We start from the raw sequence: 6,707 nt of genomic DNA, 5'->3' as shown, positions 1-6,707 counted from the left end.
TCTTTTCTTTTTGGTAAGTCTGGCGAGGGGGTTATTGATTTTATTTATTCTTTCAAAGAACCAGTTCCTAGGGATGCCTGGGTGGCTCAATGGTTGAGCATCTGCCTTCAGCTCAGGGAGTGATCTGGGTCTGGGAATTGAGTCCCATATCCAGCTCATTGCAAGGATCCTGCTTCTTCCTCTGTTTATGTCTCTGCTTCTCTCTGTGTGTCTCTCATGAATACATAAATAAAATCTTTTTTATTAAAAGAGCCAGTTCCTAGTTTCTTTGATCTGTTTTTTTTTAATTTCTATATCATTTATAAAAATCTATATCATTGCTTTCTCCTCTAATCTTTTTTCCCCCTTGTGCTACTGGATTTAGGCTTTATCTGATGTTCTTTCTCTAGATCCTTTAGGGGTAAGGTTAACTTGTGTATTTGAAACCTTTTGTATCTCTTGAGAAAAACTTGTACTGCTATATACTTCCCTCTTAGGACCATCTTTGCTGCATCCCAAAGGTTTTGAACACTTGTGCTTTCATTTTCATTTGTTTCCATGAATTTTTAAAATTCTTCTTTAATTTTTCTGGTTGAGTCATTCATTCTTTAGTAGAATGATCTTTAGCGTCCATGTATTTATGGTCTTTCTAAATATCATCTTTCATTGAGTTCCAATTTTAAATCATTGTGGTCTGAAAATATGCAAGGAATGATCCAATCTTTTGGTACCCACTGAGGCCTGATTTTTGACTCAGTATGTGATCTATTCTGGGGAATGCTACATGTGCACTGGAGAAGAATATGTATTCTGCTCCTTTAGGTTGGATTGCTCTGAATATATCTGTGAAGTCCATCTGGTCCAGTGTGTCACTCAAAGCCCCTGTTTCCTCATTCTTCTGCTTAGATGGTGGATCCATTGCTGTGAGTGCACTGTTAAAATCCCCTACTATTATTGTACTATTGTCAATGAATTTCTTTAATTTTGTTATTCATTGGTTATATATATTTGGCTGCTTCCAAATTAAGGGCATAAATATTTATAATTGTTAGATCTTCCTGTTTCTTAGTCCCTCTTATTATGATTTGGTGTCATTCTTCAACTCTTATTACAGTCTTTGGTTAAAAATCTAGTTCATTTGATATAAGGATGGCTACTCCAGCTTTCCTTTGATGTCCATTAGCATTATAAATGATTCTCCACCTCCATACTTTCAACCTGGAGGTGTCTTTATGTCTAAAATGAGTCACTTGTAAAGCAGTATATCAATGGGTCTTGTTGTTGTTGTTGTTTTATCTATTCTGATATCCTGAATCTTTTGATTGGATAATTTAGTCCATTAGATTTAGAGTAATTATTGAAACATGAATTTAGTGCCATTGTATTACCTGTAATGTTGCCATTCCTGTAGATTGTCTCTGTTACCTTCAGGTCTTTGTTACTTTTGGACTCTCTCTCCACTCAAAGGATCCTCTTAATATTTCTTGCAGGGCTGGTTGAGTGTTTACAAATTCTTTTGGTTTAGGTGTGTCTTGGAAACTCTATGTTTCCTTCTATTCTGAATGACAGCCTTGATATATAAAGTATTCCTGGATGCATATTTTCCCATTTTGCACATTGAATATATCATGCCCATCCTTTCTGGTTAGGTGAGAATAGAGATAGTGGCCATCTAATGAGCTCAGGCAAGGAGGGAATCTGTGCCTCTAAATGCTCTTTAAGTAGATATTCAATTGTTCCTTTTTCCCCCTCTACATTCATACTGCAAGAAATATTAAGAGGATTAAGGAGTGCACTTGTGATTCCCAGTGGGTGTTGTATGGAATTGTTGAATCACTATTTTGTACATTTGAAAACACTGTATGTTAACTGGAATTCAAATAAAAACTTAAAAAAAAAACCTTTAGCGTTGAACTTTTATTTATTTATCTATCTATCTATCTATCTATCTATCTATCTATCTATTTATTTATTTATTTGAGAGAGACAGAGTGAGCAAAGGGAGACAAGCAGATTGCCCACGGAGTGGGAAGCCCAGCTCAGGGCTCACCCCAGGACCCTGAGGTCATGGCCTGAGCTGAAATCAAGAGTAAGCAACCCAGGTGCCTCAGTCTTGAACTTCTTTACATTCTGTTGTAAATAATGTCCGTTCCTTTGAAAATAGATAAAGATCTTTCTGCTTTAAATCCATAATTAATCTCTAAATAAAGACAATTAAAATGTCATAACTTGGGATGCCTGGGCAACTCAGTTAGTTAAGCATCTGCCTCCAGCTCAGGTCCTGATCCCAGGGTCCTGGGATCCAGTCCCACATCAGGGCTCCCTGCTCAGTAGGGAACCTGTTTCTCCCTCTCCCTCTGACTGCAGCTCCCTCTCTTTGTGATCTCTCTCTGTCAAATAAATAAATAAAATATTAGTAAAATAAAATAAAATGTAATAATTCTCCCTATCATATTACAACTATCCTGTATATAACCAAAAATGCAATAACCCTTCCCTAGAAGAGGATTTAATGTTTGCAGGTGATGTTTACTATTTTCCCTGATATTGTATATCTTAAAACTATGATATGAAGTTAACATAATGTATTCAAGACATCTCATTTTATATTATAAAGGGATAAGAGAGACAAGAAAACAAAGAGATTTTCTACATGCACACAATATATTCATAACAAAACAAGGAACAACTGTTTATAACAATTACAGATCTTATTTATGTAAATGGTCATGAGTTTATAGCTGATATTATAACTCTCACTCTTTCTTTATACATGTATATTCTTTATAAGCCTCAGGTAAAGAGTCATAAAGACTATATATGTATAAAGAATATATATATTCTTTACTTGATGGAGTGACCCAAACTTTCATTCCTGAAGAGTATGGACCATTAACAGTCCTGCTTGAATTGAATTTTAGTTTTCCATTGACTTTAATCACAGGGTATGGTAGTACTAAGAGACACACAAAGTATATCTTTCACTTCTTACATGCTCTTCCTTACCTCCATGGTGGAATAGCAATCCAATTACACTTTAGTAATTGGGATTAAGAACATCAGCCAGTACAATAATTCCTTCATACGCCTGTTGATTCATAGGCATGAGGAATTCAAAGTAACCTAGAGTCAGTTTTAACTTCCAGTTCAAAAGAATGTTTGTCTCACTTGGGTGGAAGCATTCTTCCCTTTGAAAGTAAGACCTCTAGAACAATAAAGCATAATGTCACAAGGATAGTAAGCCAAAATCTTACTGGTGGATATTTAGAGGCAATATTGAGTGGTGCCACTCTCACTTCTACACCTGGCTTCTTGGACCCATGAAACTTGGCTGTGGGAAAAACAGCAATATATTGAATGATGACTTAGAGTATATACATTTTTTGTATGACATTGCCTTAATCTCACAAAGTACTATCACCTGACACTGTAACTAAGTCTTCATAAAGCCATTCCACTGTTCTATCATAGCAACTTATTCAAGATGGTGGAAAACATTGTAAGATTGTGAATTTCGTGAACATGGAATCATTGATACATTTCATTTGATATGACATGAATTCCTTGATCAAAAACAACGCTATTGTAATAGCACAATAGTGAGTAAGGTGCTCATTAAGTCCCCAGTAGTTAATCTTGGCAAAAGCATCACATATAGAGAATGCAAATCCATATCTAGAATACGTGTCTATTTCAGTAAGAATGAAACACTACCTCTTCCATGATGGAAGGAGTCTAATGGAAACAAGTTGCCACCAGCTTGCTGGCTGAGTTTCCTGGGGAATGGTGCATATAAGGGAATCAGTGTTGGCCTCTACTGCTGGTAGATGCTCACTCAGCAGTGTTCATAAGCAGATTGGCCTTTGTGAGTAACAATCCATGTTACTGGCCCCATGTATATCTTCCATCCCTTCAATGATAACCACTTTGTTCATGAGCCCACTGAGTCATTACAGAGTGGCTGGGGATAAACACTGACTGCTATCCACAGAATGGGACATCCTATCCACTAGATTATTAGAATCCTCCTCCTCTGCTAAGGTAACCCTTTGTTGAACATTTGCAAAGGCTCAAATATTTCCATATTTTTGCCCATTTAAAAATTCCTTCCTGGTTCTAGGTGCTTCTTCTTTCCCCACTGTCAATCTCAGAGGATCATTTATAATATAGTATAGACAAAGTAATTGGTCATGAGAAGAATGACATTGAAATAGATTTCCATCAACAAGTGCTTTGGTGGATTTCAGGAAGTTTTTGAACATGACAGTTTGAAGGGGGCTGCAAAGTAGAAGCTAAAGAGAAGATGAGAGCTGGGACTCTGGCATCAGTGCTGGGTTTTATGTGGATGCAACTGGAGGTCCTTGGAAAACTAACTACAGAATGTACTCTTATGTAACTGAGGAGCTTCCCCAACTCATAAATGCCAATTTTCCTGTGGACCCCCAAAGGATATCTATTTTTGGTCACTCTATGAGAGGATGTAGAGCTGATTTGCGCTTTGAAGAATCCTGGAAAGTACAAATCTGTGCCAGGATTTGTTCTGGTTTCCAACCTACGGTTCTGTCCTTGGAACAAAAAAAAAAAATCCTTTAGTGAATATTTGGAAACAGATCAAAGTAAATGGAAGATGCTACCTATCTTGTGAATTCTTATCCAGGTTCTCAGCTTGATATACTAATTGATCAAGGAAAAAATAACCAGTTCCTTTCAGATAGACAGTTATTACCTGATAACTTCATAGCTGCATGTACAGTTAAGAAAATCCCTGTTATTTTTAGATTACAAGAGAGTTAGATCATAGCTACTACCTCATTGCAACCTTTATTACTGATCACATTGGACATCCTGCAAAATACCTGAATACATAAAAACTTCACATAAAATAATTTCTTCAGGATTATAAAATTGCAACAAACATAATTACAGGGAAAAGAGATTTCAAAACATTGGAGATCATAGCACTAAAAATGCATCATTCTATAATTGAATCACTTTCCGAATAAATACAGAAAACCTGGGGTGGGGGGGAGTCTACCCACATACCTCTTCCCTAGATTTCCTTAGCATCATTTTTCTAGTCCTATTTCCTCCAATCTCTGACCAACCACCCAAATAATTGGCCACATCTCAAGAATTGGTATATAATCTCAAGTCTGGAAATCTGTTCTTCCAAGCAGAGTAAACAATTAACTACACTTACAAAGTTCTGCCCACTGGGAGTTTTCTCTTTACTATTGTCCTGCAAGGATGTCACAGAAAGGGGCTGTATTCCTGCAGTTCTCTATTTTCACATGGTGTCTGCCTAACATGCAAACCATCTATAAACTGAGCTTGAATTTTCTCTTCCTCTGTCAGCTGATTGTAGAGAGCTCCCTATGAGACCATAGGTGCCTTATCTCAAGCAGACTGTCAAGCAATAGTGTTTATACTACTTCTGTTTGAGGATGGAATGCACACCAAACTATATAAATAGGTGAGTCAAACTATTTCCAGCTCATGTTGAATAACTCAGATAACTTCGTTCTTTACTGAAGTCCTGTAACCAACTAAAAATTATTTCTCAGAAGGAAAGTAGTTATCAACAAAGGATGGCAGAAGTTTTCTTGAAAATCTTGGGTGCTGTGATGTTTCTATAAGGACCTGCAAAAGGCATCTTTACATACCACTGACAGACACTGTAATTACTGTTAGATCTGCTCTGTTACACAGTCTAAATTCCAGAAAGCTTTAATGGCAACTTGGATCTGTTGAGGAGCCTTCTCTTATCATGAGCCTCATTCAAAACTAGCAGCTGTTTGGGTAAGTTGGTAAATAGGCTACAGTAATGCATGCAAATGCAAATGAGTTGCCTCTAAAATTCAAGAAGGCCCATTGAATGTTGTGTCTTAACTTTGGTTATAGCAGGAGTCAATGCAACTACTTACCCTTCATCTTGGAAGGGATATCTTGACATGTCCCACACCACTTGTCCTAAGTAGAAGGACCTTGAATTTTAGTTGGATTTATTTACCACACTGTGACTTGCAAATGCGTTGCCAACAACTCTGGAGTTGTTGTGAATTCTTATTCACAACAGAGCTCTTCAACTCTGGAGTAGCTGCTACTTCTTGCTCACATAATGTCATCAAAATAATGGATTGATGCAATATCTTACAGAAGGAAAAGATTAGCAAAATCCTGAATAGTAAATTATGAGGTAGGCTAAGTTGATATACTCCTAAGGTAGGATAGTGAAGGTATATTGTTGCCATGCCAGATGAAAGAAACTGCTTCTTGTGGTGTTTACTAGCAGGTAGAAGGAAAGGGCACTTGCAAGATCAATAGCTGCATACCATGTACTAAAGTATGTGTTAATCAGCGTAAGCAATGAAACCATATCTGATAGATACAATTGGAATCACTATCTGGGTAAACTTATAATAATTTACCATCATTCTCTATGGTACATCTGTTTCCTGCACAGGTCAAATAAGTAAGTTGTGTGAAAATTAATAAAAGGAAGCACCATTTATTTAGAATGGAGTTGGGGGCCAAAAGAGGGAGCTCTCACACCCTACCACTAGTCTTCAATTGCAAACCCAACAGGAAGAGCTTGACCTCCCCAGGCCATACCACTTTCCTCTCCCAGCAGGAGGAAGAAAGATTTCCTCCTCCCTTTCTCACTCTTTACCAGCCAGTGAGAAGACTGTTACAATTCAGCCAATAAAAAGCCACTACAGGGATCCCTG

General features: G+C 37.2%; 1 pseudogene; it reads left to right on the top strand.

Annotated features, from left to right (window-relative positions):
* The first annotated feature begins 885 nt into the window (after nt 1–885).
* Nucleotides 886–4,847, top strand: LOC100683834 (annotated as a pseudogene).
* Nucleotides 4,848–6,707: the final 1,860 nt, after the last annotated feature.

The sequence above is a fragment of the Canis lupus genome, chromosome 3, assembly GCF_011100685.1.
Source record: "Canis lupus familiaris isolate Mischka breed German Shepherd chromosome 3, alternate assembly UU_Cfam_GSD_1.0, whole genome shotgun sequence".
Classification (NCBI taxonomy): Eukaryota; Metazoa; Chordata; class Mammalia; order Carnivora; family Canidae; genus Canis; species Canis lupus.
Note: the sequence above shows the minus strand (reverse complement) of the source record. Positions and strands in the feature narration are given on the sequence as shown.